The 19,314-nt window shown below is 44.2% G+C and overlaps 1 protein-coding gene across 2 annotated transcripts in view; it reads right to left on the minus strand.

The window, feature by feature from the left end:
* The window catches only part of TMCC3 (transmembrane and coiled-coil domain family 3), a 47,692-nt gene extending 43,343 nt beyond the window's left edge, over positions 1–4,349 (minus strand). The window contains exon 1 of one of the 2 annotated variants that reach the window (XM_011933972.1): positions 4,285–4,349. The gene's annotated coding sequence lies outside the window, so the exon portion shown is untranslated. Of the gene's footprint in view, positions 1–3,853; positions 4,083–4,284 lie in introns of those variants that run through there. The other variant, XM_011933965.1, reaches the window with a different exon arrangement.
* Positions 4,350–19,314: the final 14,965 nt, after the last annotated feature.

A 19,314-nucleotide genomic window follows, 5' to 3' on the forward strand; every position in this document is an offset into this window, starting at 1 on the left:
CTGGCTAATTTTTTGTGTTTTTAGTAGAGATGAAGTGTCACCATGTTGGCCAGGATGGTCTCGATCGCTCGACCTTGTGATCCACCCGCCTTGGCCTCCCAAAGTGCTGGTATTATAGGCGTGAGCAACCGTGCCCAGCCTCAAGTTTTAAAGTTTGGTTTTGTCCTTCAAAAATTGTTTCTACAGCAACAACTACAAAAAAGGAATAATGTTATTTCCTTAAGGTTAAAGTCAGTTTCTCATAAGACAAAGCAAGATAGAATTACTTTCATTTTTAAAACTTTTTCAGTGGTTCTAGGATTCATTTTAAAATGAAGCAATGCTAAAAGCAGACTGCAAGGTATATTTGCAGTGTTTGAATTTAACTGATTCTTAAAAACTGTTTGGCATTTGAGCACGCACATCCCCTAGAGACCCAGAAATTCCATTTGTAGGTTAGAGGATCAAGTGGCCCTGTTAGGAGCACATTGAAAATATACACAGCAGCATCACTTGCAAAAGAAAAACAATAAAAGCAATAACAAAAGACAACACACAAATAATCCAAAGCCTATGGGCAATAAAATGGAGATATATACACACACACACACACGGGATATATATATATATATATACACACACACACACACACACACACACACAATAAAAGGGATACACACACACACACACACACACACACACATTGTGTTTATTTGTACAGTGGAATGGAATAAACCAGAGCTACAAGAATTAAAATGGGCCAGGCACAATGGCTCCACCCGTAATCCCAGCACTTTGGGAGGCCGAGGCTGGTGGATCACATGAGCCCAGAGTTCAAGTTCAACATGGGCAACATGGCAAAATGCTGTCTTTACCAAAAAAAAACAAAATTAGCCAGGCGTGGTGGCACACATGCCTGTAGTTTCAGCTATTTGGAAGGCTGAGGCAAGAGGATGAGCCTGGGAGGTCGAGGTTGCAGTGAGCCAAGATCATGCCACTGTACTCCAGCCTGGGTGACAGAGCAAGACACCGTCTCAAAAAGAATAAAATGATTACATCTTAAAAGAAGCAAGTCAAAGAACACATACTTTATAAAGATCAAATGCAGGCAAGCTTTTGTTTAGGTATGAACACACACGTGGTAAAAAGAGAAAAATCTTGAGAACAGTTAAACCTTATGGCTGCGATGACATCTTGGTGGTGGGAAAGGCTTGTGATGTAGGGATGCTCAATCAGGGAAGGTCACAAGGTCAAGCTCATCTCCTTACCTTGGGTATAAGTACAGGGGTGTTTCATGTTATTATTTCTTAATGGAATATCTTCTTTGTGCAATATTAGTTTACAAACATTTTAAAATAAAAACTATGGAGTAGGCCAGGCATGATGCCTCATGCCTGTAATCCCAGCACTTTGGGAGCCTGAGATGGGTAGATCACGAGGTCAGGAGATCGAGACCCTCCTGGCTAACATGGTGAAACCTCATCTCTACCAGAAATACAAAAAAATTAGCCAGGCGCGGTGGTGGGCGCCTGTGATCCCAGCTACTCAGGAGGCTGAGGCAGAAGAATGGCGTGAACCCAGGAGGCGGAGCTTGCAGTGAGCTGGGATCGCACCACTGTACCCCAGCCTGGGCAACAGAGCAAGACTCCATCACAAAACAAAACAAAAAAAAAAACAAAAAAACAAAAAACAAACAAAAAAAACTATGGAGTAAATTACACAGTAAAATAAACAAAATGTGTGTGTGTGTGTGTGTGTGTGTGTGTGTGTGTGTGTGTGTGTGTTTGCTTAAGCTGTAGAATGACTTCTTTCAATCCTATTGCTTTGTCTCTGGCTCTGTACTTAACTCTTTGGGTAATAATGTTAAAATCTAAATTTGAGGCCGGGAGCAGTGGCTCACGCCTGTAATCCCAGCACTTTGGGAGGCCAAGGCGGGTGGATCACGAGGTCAGGAGATCGAGACCATCCTGGCTAATACGGTGAAACCCCGTCTCTACTAAAAATACAAAAAACCGAGCTGGGCGTGGTGGCAGGTGCTTGTGGTCCTAGCTACTCCGGAGGCTGAGGCAGGAGAATGGCGTGAACCCGGGAGGCAGAGCTTGCAGTGAGCTGAGATCGAACCACTGCACTCCAGCCTGAGTGACAGAGTGAGACTCCATTCAAAAAAAAAACAAAACAACAACAACAACAAAAATCTAAATTTGAGACCCTACTTAAATTGTGACCTGGTCTCAAAGACCCTCAGGTCACCACTGCAATGATCTTCTTGGATCATTATCTTCACTGGTTACACACAGGAATGTGAAGCATGTAGTCAGGAGAAAGCCCTTTAATGTCCCCCAGGCCACAGGTAATCCCCCGCAAAGCAAAAACAACCTGCTCTCCATAAACTGACTGGAAAGGAACAGGCGGGAAGGAGAGCAGAGGGGCTGCCGGCACTGTCAGGTTTTCTCCAGAATGGCCTGTCAACCAAGACAAGCCCTGTTCCCACATCTTTTTGAACAGCCTGGCACAGAAAGCAGCTCTGACTGTTTTACAAGCAGTGCTCTTGCAGTTTGGGGAGCCCCTTTCCCTTTTATTCCAATGAAAATTGTGTGCATCAAGCTCTGTAAACGGTTGCACTCACAGTGTTACAAGGCTATCAGATGATTTGCTGTCGGAACAACTGGCCCCTCTGAATTTTTTCTTTTTTTAAACAACAGAATTTTTTTTTTTTTTTGAGACAGAGTCTCACTCTGTCGCCCAGGCTGGAGTGCAGTGGCACGATCTCAGCTCACTGCAACCTCCACCTCCTGGGTTCAAGCAATTCTACCTCAGCCTCCTGAGTAGCTGGGATTACAGGCACTGCCACCACTCTCAGCTAATTTTTATATTTTAAACAACAGAAATGTAACCTCCAAGACCCAAATGATCAAATGACAAGCAGCAAACTTCTCCAACTTTCCCTCCTCCCTGACCCCCAGGTGTTTTGGTTTCTGAAGACTGGGGATCACTATCAACAACAGGCAAAGCTTTGCTACAGAATGGATTAAGAAAAAGCCACCTGAATTAATATATGTGTGCAAATAGTTTAATGTTGAGGGAAGGAAAGAAAGATTGTATTTTGTGTCAATATACAGAAGTCTTCTATGACAAAGAGCCACAAGTGAATACAGATTTCCTATGAGATCAAAGGCTGCCCCAGGGCAGAGATCACATGAACCTGAGCCTTCACCACGCTACGGGGAATGAACCCCACACTATGGGGTATCCAAGCATGGTCCAAGGAGCCCCAGTTCAGATGCACTCTCCATTTCCCCCACAGCTGCTTCCTCTCCCACAGCTGGAGGCAGTCACCACACCCTTCTTCCCCAAGGTGGGCTGGGCAGCGTTACACAAAGTCAGTTTTACAGAGTTTCAAGTTTCCAGGCAAAGGCAGGATGACTCAAAGATGTCCACTTGTCGAAAGACCAGATGTTAAAGTACGAAGTTAGATTCCAACTCAGAGTCTGGTTAGACTCCGGGTTACTTTCGAACTCCCAGGGAGGTGGGAGGAGACCTGGCTCTTCTCCAGCCAGTAGCCGGCACAATCCAACCCAGATATTTGTCCATCTGTTAAATCACTCACACTGGACTGACATTTTTAATGGACTGACATTTTTAAAAGGACATAACATTAAGGAGACTGGTGGTTCATTAGACGGTTAGGCAGTTTAAATGCCTAGAAACCCACTGAGAAATTAGAGGGATTTGGGCCAGCACAAAGACAACTATTAAGAGCACAAAGACAAATTATATTTCTTTCCGGCATCTCCCAGGATATTAAAGACCACAAAGCTCCCCAGTACATATTTACACGCTCTGGCTGAAACACAAGAGCCGTGAAGAGACTTACCAAGGGCCACACAGCAAACCCAGGAGCACAGCAGGATTGGCAGCCAGTTCATCCTCCTGCCTGAGGCATCTGAATCTGCAAGGCAGGCAGGCTGGATATTCCAAACAGCACCTACCATATGACTCAGCCTGGACTTTGGAGATACTGCTCACATTATCTCGGGGTATTCCTGTGTTTGTCTCAGAGAAACTCCACGCCCTGCACTGGACCCAGTACAAATGTCAGTAATAATGCACCGTATTCAACACTCTGCTGTACAAATGGGCTCTTTGTGCTGCCAGCAGAAGAGATCCACATTCTGTATCTTTGCAGGGAGGTCGACTAGAAGGGTGCCTGCTATCAATCACCCCGACTCTGGGATTGCAAGAGGACAGATATTCGGTCTGCTACTCTCTCTTTACCAATAAGGAAAAGGGCTCGGCTCAACAAACCTTGTTAGGCAGAGCAAAAGCCAGCAGTGGACTGGGCACAGGAAACACCAATGTGATGAAGGCAGAGCAAAGGGGCCAGCCAGCGCCAAGGGAAGGGAAGTGGCTTAAAGACAGTGAGCAGTCAGGAGACTCTCTGTTGATTCATTCATGAGACAGACACTTGCTGGGTGCCTCCTAGTGTCAGGCGCGGCGAGGCGTGCTGGGGAGGCAAAGGGGCACAGCCGTCTCCCGGCCTAGTGGCCAGGGGGAGAGACACAATGACAGCCACTGATTAAGTGTCAGCAGAGTACTTGGTGCTATGCGAGCACTTGGGAGGGGCTGCTAAGGGGGAGATAAGAGGAATGGGAGAGGGGAAAAAGTCAAAGAAAGCCGAAAGAAAGGCTTGTCAGAAGGTGAATCAGTTAGACAGAGAGGTAAGGATTTGGAGGACTTGGTGCAGGTGAAGACTGGGACCGCAGATGGGTCACACCCGGAGGGTCCCACTTAAATCATGCAGAGGTGCTTGGGGTTCATCCTGCAGGTCACTTGGCAGCCGCATAGAGGATTAGGATGATCACATCTATGTTTTAAACAAGTCCTTCTGAGAAAGCAAGATGGAAAATGCATTTCCGTGGAGCCAACTGGAGCCTGCTACAGCAATCTATGGCAAGAGGTGGTGAAGGTTGGATGTAAGGCGGTCACGAGAGGTCTGTGAAGGAAGCGGAATGAGAGGACTTGACACCACCTGGATGTGGGGATGAAGGGGCGAGTCAAGGAAAACCCCCTTCTGTTTCACTCCTTCTTATTCACAAGACAGGCACGAGGAGTTTTAAGCCTCAGACATGATCAACTTAAGGTTCCTAGGGACCTTCCAACACAGATGTCCTGATGAACACGGAGAGAAAGGGACAGAGGAAACAGCACTGGAGCCCATCGGTGACAGCGCCTTAGGCACCTCTCTGAGGAGACAAGCATAGACAACCAGACCTAATCAAATCCCAGCTCTGCCTCCTAGCAGCTATATGACCTGGGGCAAGTAAATTAACCTTTTTGGGACTCTGGTCTCACCTAAGGAAATTCCTTTTGGGATTTAATGAAATCAGAAAAGGACAAGATGTCATGGCAAACAGAAGAGATTTAATATTTTCCTCTTGCCCTTTTGTGATCATATACTGCTTTGTATTATAATTGAGTACTTAACCTTTGCAGTAGATTACAAGTTTTCTTGCTGTCACTCATCTTTAAATCCCTTTTGACCATATTTGTAGGCACAGATTCTCAAATATTTGAATTGCCACAAGTCATATGAAAAACTAAGGCCAGACTCTTCTAGGGGACCAGGGGTTTCCTGCCTTTGACATTAAATAACAAATGCAAAGATCTCAAAATTGCTATGTGGCTTAAGTGGTGTTTATTTAACTCTGTGTTGAGGGGTGGGATGGAGAGAAAAGGGCAGTGGGGTTTGGAAAAGAGGGAGAATTTTGTCAGCCTAATAAAGGCTAGTCAAAGCCTACTCTGTGAAAACTCTACTGTAATATTTAAGGGGAACAGTGTCTACCAAAGTTAATATTGCATAGCCTCTATCCTCTGGCTCAGTTCAAGTAAAGGTCTTAAGTCATGTTAAATAATAAATTCCAGCAAATGGATCTTGCCTTAAACCAAATGTTAAGTCAATAGTACACTCTGTATATGAGACGTATATACTTTCTTTGCTAGGTCATTTTGCTAATTCTATTTATAACTCTTAAAATGAATATTTTAAAACTACAATAAGATTTTTAAAACCAGACTGACCAGTAAGGCATATAAAATTCAGTTCCACATGGCTAAGTTTGTTTATTTTTCTTCAGGTTTTGCCTTTAAATTTGGGCTCCAACTTGTCTTTACCTATTTTTATGGCTGCCTTCCTAGTCTGAAAGTATCTTGGTCACTAAATATTTTGCTTCATCTCCAGCTTAGCTCCTAAAATACATTCAGGATCACTTCTTCCTTCCCTGTTCTTCCCTGGGCTTCATATATTCCCATCCATTCACCCATAGCCCAGTTCAGTACCCCTACCTCACATTCTGTGTCTCAGTCACCAATATCTTTTTAAAAACCTGCCCAAGTTTCTAATACAGAATGATTTGGCAACTGCCTCAAAGCTCACTGTTTGGCTCATTTAATTATTTTGATTAAACATAGACAATGATCCAATTCAGCGCTAATGGTCTTTAGGACTACTCTTATTCCTGGCTGTCTTCAACCTGGGCACATGTGACATGCCTCAAGCATGACCAGTTTGAGAGGACACTTTGGTCCCCAAGGGCCAAGGAAGAACAAGTTCCTCCTCGCTCACATATGTAGTCCGAACCCGAGGTTCTTGCCTCTCTACAATGTTTCTGGACTCTGGGTGGCTCCCATTAAACACACAATACACATCCCCATCCTTCTTAGCCAGCCTGTAAGATTTTGAAACCCCACTGACATAGAGACCCAAGATACCTTCCAGTTCTTCTCTGCGTTCAATAGACTTGAGCTTCCCAGATGTGAATGGACTCAACTTTTTGGTGTGTCTACAAGATGCTCTCCTATCCCACTGCCAATAGAGGGAAAAATGAAAGCAGACAGATGGCCAGATTAGATGGAACCTGCCACTGAGATGGCAACTTCCCCATGGCACCCAGCCCCTGGTCTACTTGAGTTATTCCTCAGACACTGACAAGAGGTGCAGTCTCCGGGAGAGACTACTGAGACGTAATCCTTTCCCTTTAAACATGACTTTTGACATATGCATTACACACACACACACACATCTGACTCCACCATGACTCACATTGGAGGTGGTGTTTAAAATGAACAGCATCTCAGTGCTATTATGACTCTTCACTCAAAATTACTCTACGACTTCTACTACAGGAGCAGGTCACATCCAGGAAGTGGTTTGCCTGATCTAGAGCAGGATTTTCTCACATTATCTTATGCCCCAGGTCTGTCTTGCTTTCTTCAAAACCAGATCAGGATCTGCAACCTCCTGTGACCTAAAACACTCTCCTTGTAAACTGAGGATTCCCTACTAAGCTAGTCCCTATCCTTCTCTCTCTCCAAACACTTTAAATACCTTTTACATTCTTCTCTTTCTCACAGTTCATGTCATTCCTCCAGGCAGAGGACCCTGAGGTTCCTGTGGGTTAGTAGACATGGATAGCTACCTGCTGCACTAGACTCAGTTGAGTCCAGGAATCAATCCTTCTGAAAATAAAAGATTTATCCTGCAAATTGGTGCAACCTTCGGGAGAACAATGTGTTCGCCTCTATTCTCATTTAAAAGATACATGCCCTTTGACCTAACAGTTTTGCTTTTGGAAATTTATCTAAATATGGTTATAGAAAAAAAATGTACACAAGTTTTCAATACAGTATTACAAAGCAAAAGAAACATGAAAAAAATCATCCTGGGAGGAACTTAAACTGTGTATCAATAGGGGACTGGTTACATAAATAATAGACATGTATATTTTGTGTCAAGACTATTTCTGTAAAGACACATAAGAAACATAACACTGCAGCCAGGTGCTGTGGCTCACGCCTGTAGTCCCAGCACTTTGGGAGGCCGAGGTAAGTGGAAAACCTGAGGTCGGGAGTTCGAGACCAGCTTGATCAACATGGAGAAACCCCATCTCTACTAAAAATACAAAATTAGCTGGGCATGGTGGCAGATGCCTGTAATCCCAGCTGCTCGGGAGGCTGAGGCAGAATAGCTTGAACCTGGGAGGTGGAGGTTGCAGTGAGTCAAGATCATGCTATTGCACTCCAGCCTGGGCAACAAGAGCGAAACCGTCTCAAGAAAATAAAGAAACATAACATTGTTATCACTGTTATCTCTGGGGAAAAAGACAAGAAGCTGAAAAGAGAGACTTTAATTTTGCTTTAAGCCCTTTAGGACTGTGGATTTTCTTTTCTTTTCTTTTCTTTTTTTTTTTTTTTTTTTTTGAGATAGAGTCTCACTCTGTCGCCCAGGCTGGAGTGTAATGGTATGATCTTGGCTCACAGCAACCTGGGATTACAGGAGCCCGCCACCAGACCCGGCTAATTTTTGTATTTTTAGTAGAGAGTTTCACCATGTTGGACAGGCTGGTCTTGAACTCCTGACCTCAGGTGATCTGCCTGCCTCAGCCTCCCAAAGTGCTGGGATTACAGGCATGAGCTACCGCACCCAGCCTGTGGAATTTTTTTTTTTTTTCAAATGAATTCGCACTTAAGCTACTTAATAGAAAAAAATGTGAACCTTTATCATTTAGAGCTACTAAACACTTCATTAAACAATATCACTTAATCTTTGCTAAACACGAACTAGAAAAACTAGGCACAAATGTTTCTATTTGTGTCTGTCTACTGTGTCTGTACAGTCTCTGTACAGACCAGATACACATTACAATGGGTCTGCTTCAGCAGTTAATGGTTTAATTATTAAATATTCTCAGGTCAGGGTATTTTTCTCTAAGGCACTTTATGTGTTACTGACTCTTCTACAGTCTAAGTGACTCAATGTAAACCATTCCCCTTGTACTAAACATGCGTGTTTATACTCAGTCAATTTCACTGAGGAAATTATGTTAGGGTCAGTTTGTAAGGTTTTGTCCTAAACCTTAAAAAGAACACAACATCCTTCAGGTCTTCAACAAGATTGATGCTCAGGCCCTACGGAGGACATATTGAATCTTCTATATGTTTTTTAACAAGCTCCACAGGTAATTTGGATGTGGCTGGCATTGCCTCGTGCACACCTGAAGTAACCATGCTTAGAAAACACTGTCTTATCCACAAGAAACAGCATAGAGAATTCTATGAACAAACTATTGCAGTACTCCAAGATTTCAAAATAAGTAACTTTCTCAAACACTGATACGGGGTTTAGAGTTAACACTGCGGGTAAGAAAACCCACCAGGCTCTCTCATTGATACACAGCTCTTCTGGCTCCTTCAAGGAAGTGAGGACCAGTATGTGGAAGAGCCTTTGGAGCTGGTGTTTCTCAAGCTGTGGCTTCAGGCAATCTCAGGGACAGAATCTAGAATGTGCATCTGACAGCCTCCTTTCTACCTCCCACCTCCACCCCATTCTTATGTCCAAATAGTTTGAAACTATTGAGCTAGACCAGTATATTCCAAACACCAAATTGTTAAGAGTGGATGGGGCTCCAGAGATCTTTGGCACACCCCAGACCAGTGAATCAGAAATCCCTACTGGAGGTTCTGCAGTACCCCAGGTTCTTTATCTAAACAGGAAAGTTAGGAAACATCAATTTAGGTCAAACTCCTTTTAAGATAAGGAAATCAAGGCCCAAGAAGTTTAAGTGATTTCACCAAGGACTTATAGCTGATTAATGATAGCTGGGTGCCGTGAAAGCTGGTTAGCTAATTCTTCCCTCTTAGACCAATACTGCTCGTTACAGTATGCGTAATCATGACACTCCCAGTATCTGTGCAGTTTCTGATTCACCATGAAGAGGCCCCAAGTGATTAATAAAGCCTGAACCCACAGGGCATGTGAGAACGTGCCACTGGTTTAAAGGATGACTGACACAGTAAAGTGTCCAACATCAACCCGTCCTCGGAGTTCTTTCACTTTCAATATCAGCGGGAGGAGAAATACACAATTTTACATTTCATAGAAAAGTAAACCCAGCCCCACACAGTTAACAAGCAGGTGAAGTGGGAACACAGGATGATTCAAAGTTTTCGGATCATACCATTTCTTGGTCAAATATTAGCAACTTCAGCAAAAGACCTCTGATTACCACACACTTTTGGTTATGGCAACAGCCTGCTCCTTACTGTTGGAAGAGAGTACTCCACACCCATGGCCTGAAACCAGGATCTCCAAACCCATCAAAGAGAAACATGGATGGGAAACCAAACCCCCCAGCCTGGAAAGCATCCAGCAAGCTTTAATTCAGGGAGAGTTCAATCCAGATATAATTGCCTCTAATTGGCCCTCCCACACGGTCTCACAACATAGAGCTGTAATCCGTTCCACAAAGAATGTGGTACATTTCTTTTCCCCCTTGAAAAGTCAGAATCCTCTCTTGTTAGGTACTTACCATCACTGTTCTGATTTTTGTAAATATACCGAGACATTAAAAAAGGAAGAATGAATGGGTAAAAGCAAAGAAGTAGATGGATTTTTTCTTTTTTTAAATAAGCACTGATCCCTATGACCTTAACGACAACCCAGTGAGATTCAAACCTGTAATGGAGACTGATGTTGACTCAGGAAACCTTTCTAGTCCAGAGCACATGTGATCCAAAAAACACATTCATCTGGTTGGACATTTTCCATACTCTGATTTTTATCTTTCTTGGCATGCTCAACTCTCCTTTAATAAAGTCACAACCCTTTGTTGCCATGGAACCCAATCAGACACGGAGCCTGTTACTATGACTTCCCTGAAGATATAAAAAAAGACGCAGTGACCAAAAGACCAGCTCTTTCTTAAAAAAAAAAAAAAAATTATAAGGCAAAGAGGCTCCAAAAAAACCTCAACACTTTCCTATCTACTGAAGTTTAATCTTTTATGCAGGCTCGCCTGAACTCTTCAGCCAAAGCTATCTTGTGTTTTATAAAAATTTTTCAGCTGGAACTTTCCAAAGAAAATGATTTTACAAATAAATACCTGGGCAAAGGAGGTAAAAATATCCTTGGGATATCTTACTTTTTTTCTTCTTCTAGGCAAGCTTTCTGAAATTTGAGTAGCTATTTAGCAAACATGTGTCAATCAGCAGCTGCCAAATTGCAATATTCATTTCCATCAATATTTAATGTTGCCAAGAGCTCATTATGTCTGAAAAGAAAAGATATTCTAAATAATACAATCAATCCTGTGTTCTGGACCTGGACTAAATCTGCAGAAAAAAAAAAAAAATTCTGAGACTAAGCAGAGTGGACTAAGCAGAGCTACTTAAGGAAAGAGAATTAACATTTGTTGCATGCCTACCATGAGCTGGGCACTTTTACGTCATCACGTGAGGACCCTGTAACTGAGGCAATGCCACCTCTGTTTTGCAGATGAGGGACCGAGGCTCAGAGAGCTTAAGTACTTAAGCAGCTTGTTCAAGCTACCAGGCTAGAGTGCTGCCTGGTTCCCAAAGCCAGAGCTATTCCTTCATTCAACCAGCACTTATTTCTGGTCTCACAGGTGTTGTACATATGTTATGCTTATTCTTCAGGAGTGAATTCACAGCCTGTAAAGCTTGGCTATAAAGAGAGCACGGTGTCCATCTTTAGCTGTAAAGAGAGCACGGTGTCCATCTTTACTGGCACAGGGGCCAGTTTTGGCTACACCCACGTACAACAGCTACCACATCTATACCACAGCAGCTATCCCTTGGGGGAATCACAAATAAATGCCCTGGCCACTTGCCTAAGAAAACACATGTGGGCTAGGCACCCATTACACCCTTCCAGACGCTGGGCCACTGACCAGGGCCTTCCAACCCTGAACCTCATGGTGGGGAGGACTAGGAAGCTCTGGGTGGCCTTTTCATGTGCAGTATCATCGGCAAAGTAAAAGTCAGGCCACGCAAGCCACAACTGTTTCTCCAACCTGGTTTTGGACAACCAACTTCAAGAAACGACTAGTAAGAAGGAATGTGGCAAGGCACGAAAGTTATAATTCATAAGTATATTATTAATTATACCAGCCTCTTAGCTAAAGAAAATTTACCTATTTCATGTACAAAGATTACAACAACTGTTTTCATTAAAAGAAATTTTTAAAATCACCCAAAACTGCAATACAATACCACTTCATACTCACTAGGATGGCAGTAATTAAAAGACAGATAATAACAAGTGCTGGTGAGGATGTAGAGCTATCAGAACCCTCATACACTGGTAGTGGGAATATAAACTGGTGCAACCACTTTGGAAAACATTCTGGCAGTTCCTCCAAAGGTAAATAGAATTGCCATATGACCTGGCAACATTCCTTCTAGGAATGTATGTACCCAAGAGAAATAAAAGCATATACCCCCACAAAAACTTATACAGAAGTGTTCATAGCAACATTATTCTTCATAGCCAAAAAGTGAAAACAACTCAAATGTCCACCAAATATAATATATTCACACAATGAAATATTATTCAGCCATGGCCAGGCATGGTGGCTCATGCCTGTAATCCCAGCACTTTGGGAGGCCGAGGCAGGTGGATCGCCTGAGCTCAGGAGTTTGAGACCACCCTGGGCAACAATGGTGAAAACCTGTCTCCACTAAAATACAAAACAATGAGCCAGGTATGGTGGTACACACCTGTAGCCCCAGCTACTCAGGAGGCTGAGGCATGAGAATCACTTGAGTCTGGAAGGCAGAGGTTGCAGTGAGCCGAGATCATGCCACTGCACTCCAGTTTGGGCTACAGTGAGATTCTGTCTCAAAATTAAAAAAATATATATATTTTTCAGCCATAAAAAGAAATAAAGTACTGATTCATGCTACAACATGCATGAAACTTTTAAGAGAGGGAGAAATGAAGCATAACCGCTAATGGGTATCTTTCTGAGTTGATGAAAATGTTCGAAAACTGGCCAGGTGCAGTGGCTCATGCCTGTAATCCCAGCACTTTGGGAGGCTGGGGGGGGGGTGGATCACTTGAGATCAGGAGTTCGAGACCAGCCTGGTCAACATGGTGAAACCTTGTCTCTACTAAAAATACAAAAAATTAGCCGGGTGTGGTGGCACGCCCCTGTAATCCCAGCTACTGGGGAGGCTGAGGCAGGAGAATCGCTTGAACCTGGAAGGCAGAGGTTGCAGTGAGCCGAGATGGTGCCACTGCACTCCAGCCTGGGAGACAGAATGAGACCCTGTCTCAAAAGAAAATGTTCGAAAATTGATTGTGGTGAGGATTGCATAACTTTGTGAATATACTAAAAAATCATCAAATTGTACATGCTAAATGGTGAATTGTATGATATGTAGTTATCTCAATAAGTCATTTTTTTCTTAATTTTTAAAAAAATTAGGCCGGGCGCGGTGGCTCAAGCCTGTAATCCCAGCACTTTGGGAGGCCGAGACAGGCGGATCACGAGGTCAGGAGATCGAGACCATCCTGGCTAACACGGTGAAACCCCGTCTCTACTAAAAAATACAAAAAAAAAGCCGGGTGAGGTGGCGGGCGCCTGTAGTCCCAGCTACTCGGGAGGCTGAGGCAGGAGAATGGCGTAAACCCGGGAGGCTGAGCTTGCAGTGAGCTGAGGTCCGGCCACTGCACTCCAGCCTGGGCGACAGAGCGAGACTCCGTCTCAAAAAAAAAAAAATTATACTTTAAGTTCTAGGGTACGTGTGCACAACGTGCAGATTTGATACTTAGGTGTACATGTGCCATGTTGGTTTGCTGCACCCATCAACTCATCATTTACATTAAGTATTTCTCCCAATGCTATCCCTCCCCCAGTCTGCCACCTCCTGACAGGCCCCGGTGTGTGATGTTCCCCGCCCTGTGTCCAAGTGATCTCACTGTTCAATTTCCACCTATGAGTGAGAACACGCAGTGCTTGGTTTTCTGTCCTTGTGATAGTTCGCTTAAAATGATGGTTTCCTCAATAAGTCATTTAAAAAAAAAAAAAAAAACTCAACACAACAATGTTTTGGTGTTTTAGTGTCCTAATAAACAACAAACAGTCTAACTGACAAGACCACCTAACCTTTGACAAGTTACTTTGTCTCTCAGGGTCTTCATGCCTTGGTAAGAAAACAAGGCTCAAGCATGAACCAAATGCGGTCTTCCCTCTCAAGGAAAGGAATCTGTGACTTTATATCTGAGGGGAAAAACGATTTGGGTGAAAACCTCTCAGGTAAAGTACAAACAGGAGAGTCAGACCTCCTCTGTCTGCCAGGCCAGGACCTATCCCCCTCCCTCCAATCGAATCACTGTTAGCTCCCCAGTCTGGTTCCTCCCTCTCAGCCCAGCCTCTGTGCCCCAACCAACTTCCGAACACCTGCCATGTGTGCATGGAACAAAGCTAGACCGTTTTCATTACCTCTAATTCTCAAAACAATCCACAGGGGAGACAGGCATCATTCCCCACTCTGCAGGTGCAGAAACAGCCTCGGAAAAGTTATGCAAGGTAACCACGATTGCACAGCTGCAAAGTGGCAGAGAGAGGATTAGAACTCAGATCTGAAGTATGTGCTGCTTTCCTATTCCAACATCTGTGTTTTTCAAACTGAGTCCACAGACATATTCCTAAGGCTTCATAAGTTTGCTACAAATAATTTAAAATGCTGCATTTATTGAGATGGTAAAGAATATTAATATAACCACATTCATGGGACCACAGAGATAATCGTCTGGTTATAGTACTATCCTGGGGCTTCAGGACCTCTTCTATTTCTATTCTTGCTGGGGCCAGGAATTAGTACTACTTCAGTGTTTTGGGTCAGTAAGGAAACACCTTTGTGAACTGTATTAGTTTCCTAGTGTTGCCGTAACAAAATAACACAAACTGCATGGCGTAAAACAATAGAAATTTATTGTCTCATAATTCTGGCGGCCAGAAGGCTGAGATCAAGGTGTTGGCAAAGCCAAGCTCCCTCTGAAGATGCTGGAGAAGTACTGTTCCCTGCCTCTCACAGCTTCCGGTAGCCTCAGGCACTCCTTGGCTTGTCAGGCCTGGCACCAATCATCCTGACAACCCTGTCTTCACCTCATCCTCCCTCTGTGCACGTCAATCTCTTGTGTCTTTATAGAAAGGGGAAATTCGGACACAATCTTTTCGGATTAGGGTCCACCTCACCGACCTCATTTTCACTTAAGGTTAAATTTTACAGAGGTTTAGGCCAGGCGTGATGGCTCACGCCTATAATTCCAGCACTTTGGGAGGCCGAGGCAGGTGGATCACCTGAGGTCGGGAGTTCGAGAAGCCTGACCAACATAGAGAAACCCTGTCTCTACTAAAAATACAAAATTAGCCAGGCGTGGCACGTGTCTGTAATCCCAGCTACTTGCAAGGGTGAGGCAGGAGAATCACTTGAACCCAGGGGGCAGAGTTTGCAGTGAGCTGAGATCGCACCATTGCACTCCAGCCTGGGCAACAACAGCAAAACTCCATCTCAAAAAAACAAAAATTTACAGAGGTTTGATTACCTCTGTAAAGACTGTATTTCCAAATAAGGTAACGTTGTGAGGTACTGGGGGTTAGGACTTCAACATATCTTTTGGTGGGGGACACAGGTCAAATGATAACACTGACTTTTAACAGTAAATAAACAGCGGTTCATTCCTGCAATTCTAGCACTTTGGGAGGCTGAGGCAGGCAGATCACCTGAACCTGAAGTCAGGAGTTCTAGATCAGCCTGGCCAACACGGTGAAACCCTGTCTCTACTAAAAATACAAAAATTAGCCAGGCGTGGTGGTGCACATCTGTAGTCCCAACTACTCAGGAGACTGAGGCAGGAGAATTGCTTAAACTTGGGAGATGGAGGTTGCAGTGAATGGAAATCGTGCCACTGCACTCCAGCCTGGGCGACAGAGCAAGGCTCTGTCTCAAAAAAAAAAAAAAAAAAAAAAAAAAATGATATGGCAACTCCAGAAGAAGGGCAAATAGTCTCACTGTGAATGAAGACGTCGTCACACACAATTTTTCTAACAGAAAAGTTATGCAAGGGCTCAGCCTTTCCATCACCCAGGAGGCAACAGCAGCATTCAAAATTCCACAGAAAACCTGCCCTGTGGCAGTCACTACTGTAGTGACACGTGGGGAGCGATCTAGATCACCAGTAACTTCAGTTAACATTCATTTAAATTATTACCTTTGTATTTTGTATGCATTTGTTTCAGATTTTCATAATAAAACGTTGAGGTAAAAATTTCCTCAGAATGTTGATAAAATCTGCTGTATTAGTCTGTTCTCACACTGCTATAAAGATACTACCCGAGATTGGGTAATTTATAAAGGAAAGAGGCTTAACTGACTCACAGTTCCACATGGCTGGGGAGGCCTCAGGAAACTTACAATCATGGCGGAAGGGGAAGCAGGTACGCCTTACAGAGAGAGTCAGGCAAGAGAGAATGCATGTGGAAGCGCAGGAAAAAATACCATTTATAAAACCATCAGATCTTGTGAGAATTCACTCACTATCATGAGAATGGCATGGGGGAAATCGCCCCCATAATCCAATCACTTCCCTCCCTCGACAGGTGGGGATTACAATTTGAGGTGAGATTTGAGATGAGAGCCAAACCATATCATCTGCTAACAAAATATTCTTAAAGAACACCTAAGTAAAAACACCAATTAGCATCTTCAAACAAACATTTTTCACAAGCCAAAAGTAGAGAGAAGATAAATTTTGAAATATAGAAACAAGAGTACACATCTTCCCTGATTAGACTTATTTAAATAAATAATGTAGCCAAGGCCTTAACGAATCCTTTGATGTACTGAAACACTGAACTCTGGGGAAAAAAAGTCCTGCTTTCTGTTGAAATAGTAAACTCAAATATTACACCAATATCAATGCATTAAATTCTTAATGCATTATTTCTTTCCTTTCATGCTTCCTTCCACTTCTGTACCCATTTATTCTGCAATCTCTGCCCACCTCTGGGTAGAGAGGGACAAGTGAGTCACAAGTTACAAGGATGCCATGGCTCACAGCAGACTTGGGCACAGGTTGGGTAGAAGAGCACCCAAGCCAGGTATGAACTGAGAAAGGGACTCAGGGACGACCTTGTATTTACATTATCTTACATAAGCCTTCCACATCCTTATAGGGAAATAATTATACTTAATTTTTTTTTTTTTTTTAAACAGGGTCTTCTTGTTCTGTTGCCTAAGCTGGAATGCAGTGGCGTGATCTTGGCTCACTGCACCCTCCACCTCCTGGGTTCAAGCGATTCTCCTGGCTCAGCCTCCTGAGTAGCTGGGACTAAAGGTGTGCACTACCACACCCGGCTAATTTTTGTATTTTTAGTAGACATGGGGTTTCACCATGTTGGCTAGGTTGGTCTCGAACTGGTGACCATAAGTGATCTGCCTATCTCCCAAGGTGCTGGGATTACAGGTGTGAGCCACCATGCCCAGCCACACTTATGGAAACTGAAGCTTAAATGGGTTAAGCAAATTGGCTAACATGATTTCATACAGTTTTTAAGAGCCAGGATTTTAAAACCAGGCCCGTCGCCCCCAAAGCCCAGGGCTGCTTCCTCATTTCACCATGCTGCTTCCTCATTTCACCATTGCAAAGCTGTCAGCACACTAGGGGAGGGCTTTACCACAGCCTGCATTTAGAAGATCTGACCACTTCTCATCACCTCCACTGTCAACATTCTAGTCCAAGCCACTCTCATCACTCCCACAGGTCTCCCTGGGCCAGTCCATGCCCACCTACAATTTCTTTTCAATCCAACAGCCCAGAAGATCTTTGCAAGACCTCTACTGGCTCAGGAACTGGCCTCCCCACCACCTCTCAGACCCTATGTCCCAGGACTCAACTCCCTGCTCACACTGCCCCAGCCACACAGCCTCCTTGCTGTGCCTCAAACACAACAGGCACACTGCTATATCAAGGAGTCCGTGCATGCTGTTTTCCTGCCCTGGAATGTTCTTCCCTTAGATGGCTGCACAGCTTACTTCCCAGGTCTTTCCTCAATGTTTCCCCTGACAAGAGCTTTCTTTGAGTGTCCTGTTTAAAACTTCTTTCCTCTACCTCCACCTTGGGACTCCCCAGCCCTCTTGTCTATTTCTCAGCATTGTGCTTATCCGCATTTAACATACTATATATTTTATGTGTAGGTCTGGCTTGTCTGCCTTGCTCTAACAGAATACACATTCCACAAGAGTACGCATTTTTATTTTGTTCCCTGGGATGCCTAGCACGTAGTAGGTGCTCAATACAAATTTACTGAATGGATGTACTGAATTAGGCTGAAAGCCCAATCATTTTAAGTACAATTCACATCTGTACCACTCATGAATGGACTCTGGCCTGACGTGCTACATAACCCGCTCCTGACTTGGTGGAAGGGTGGGCAATGAAGAGACAATTATCCAACCTAAAGAGCTAAAAGGAGCTCGTTCTTAAATTCAGTGCCATGAAAGGTGCCTGAGTGACTCCTTTTCCATACCACATGTTGTGGAGACATAGGTACCACTAACCTCAATGCTACTCATCCTCAAGGTGTGGTCCTGGGTGAAGGGGAATCCTTGGGCTAGGACATTAGGGAAGGCAAAGAGCAGCCCACCTTTTTGTCTTCTCTGCCCAAAGTGCTCATCAACAAAAAAACCTGCCTGTAGGCTTGGGGGCATCTCTGTTATCCCTGGTGAAGCTCCACCCATCCACAAAAGGGCTCTTTTCTTACATTGACCTTCTTGTACTCCCCATCTATGAAACCTCACCAGAGCCACCAATGAAAGGCACATGGGTTCAACTCTCCAAGAGGTCTCAGGCAGCAAAGTGTGAACTCTGAACCTGCCTACAGAATGACTGGCAGGAGTGAGCTATTCTAAGCATCTTAGTGTCTGCTGGGTGGTGAGGAAACAAGCGCAACAAGGCTGCACGAGGTCAAACAGCAAAAACAGTGCAAGAGCAAGATGGACCCTTTCCAAAGGGGAGCCTGTGCTGCAGAAGGTACAATGTCTGCCAGGTCATGGCCGGGCGCGGTGGCTCAAGCCTGTAATCCCAGCACTTTGGGAGGCCGAGACGGGTGGATCACGAGGTCAGGAGATCGAGACCAGCCTGGCTAACACGGTGAAACCCCGTCTCTACTAAAAAAAATACAAAAAACTAGCCGGGCGTGGTGGCGGGCACCTGTAGTCCCAGCTACTTGGGAGGCTGAGGCAGGAGAATGGCATAGACTCGGGAGGCGGAGCTTGCAGTGAGCTGAGATCCGGCCACTGCACTCCAGCCTGGGCGACAGAGCAATACTCCCTCTCAAAAAAAAAAAAAATGTCTGCCAGCTCTAAACTCATCCTCATGCTCAGTCCCTTGTGAGTTAGACTGGTAGTGGAGAAACGGGGATGACAAATAATGGGAAAGCCATAAGCACGTGACTTTTGTAAAATTCTAGGACA

This window comes from Colobus angolensis, unplaced genomic scaffold, assembly GCF_000951035.1.
Source record: "Colobus angolensis palliatus isolate OR3802 unplaced genomic scaffold, Cang.pa_1.0 Scaffold10, whole genome shotgun sequence".
NCBI classification, from domain to species: domain Eukaryota; kingdom Metazoa; phylum Chordata; class Mammalia; order Primates; family Cercopithecidae; genus Colobus; species Colobus angolensis.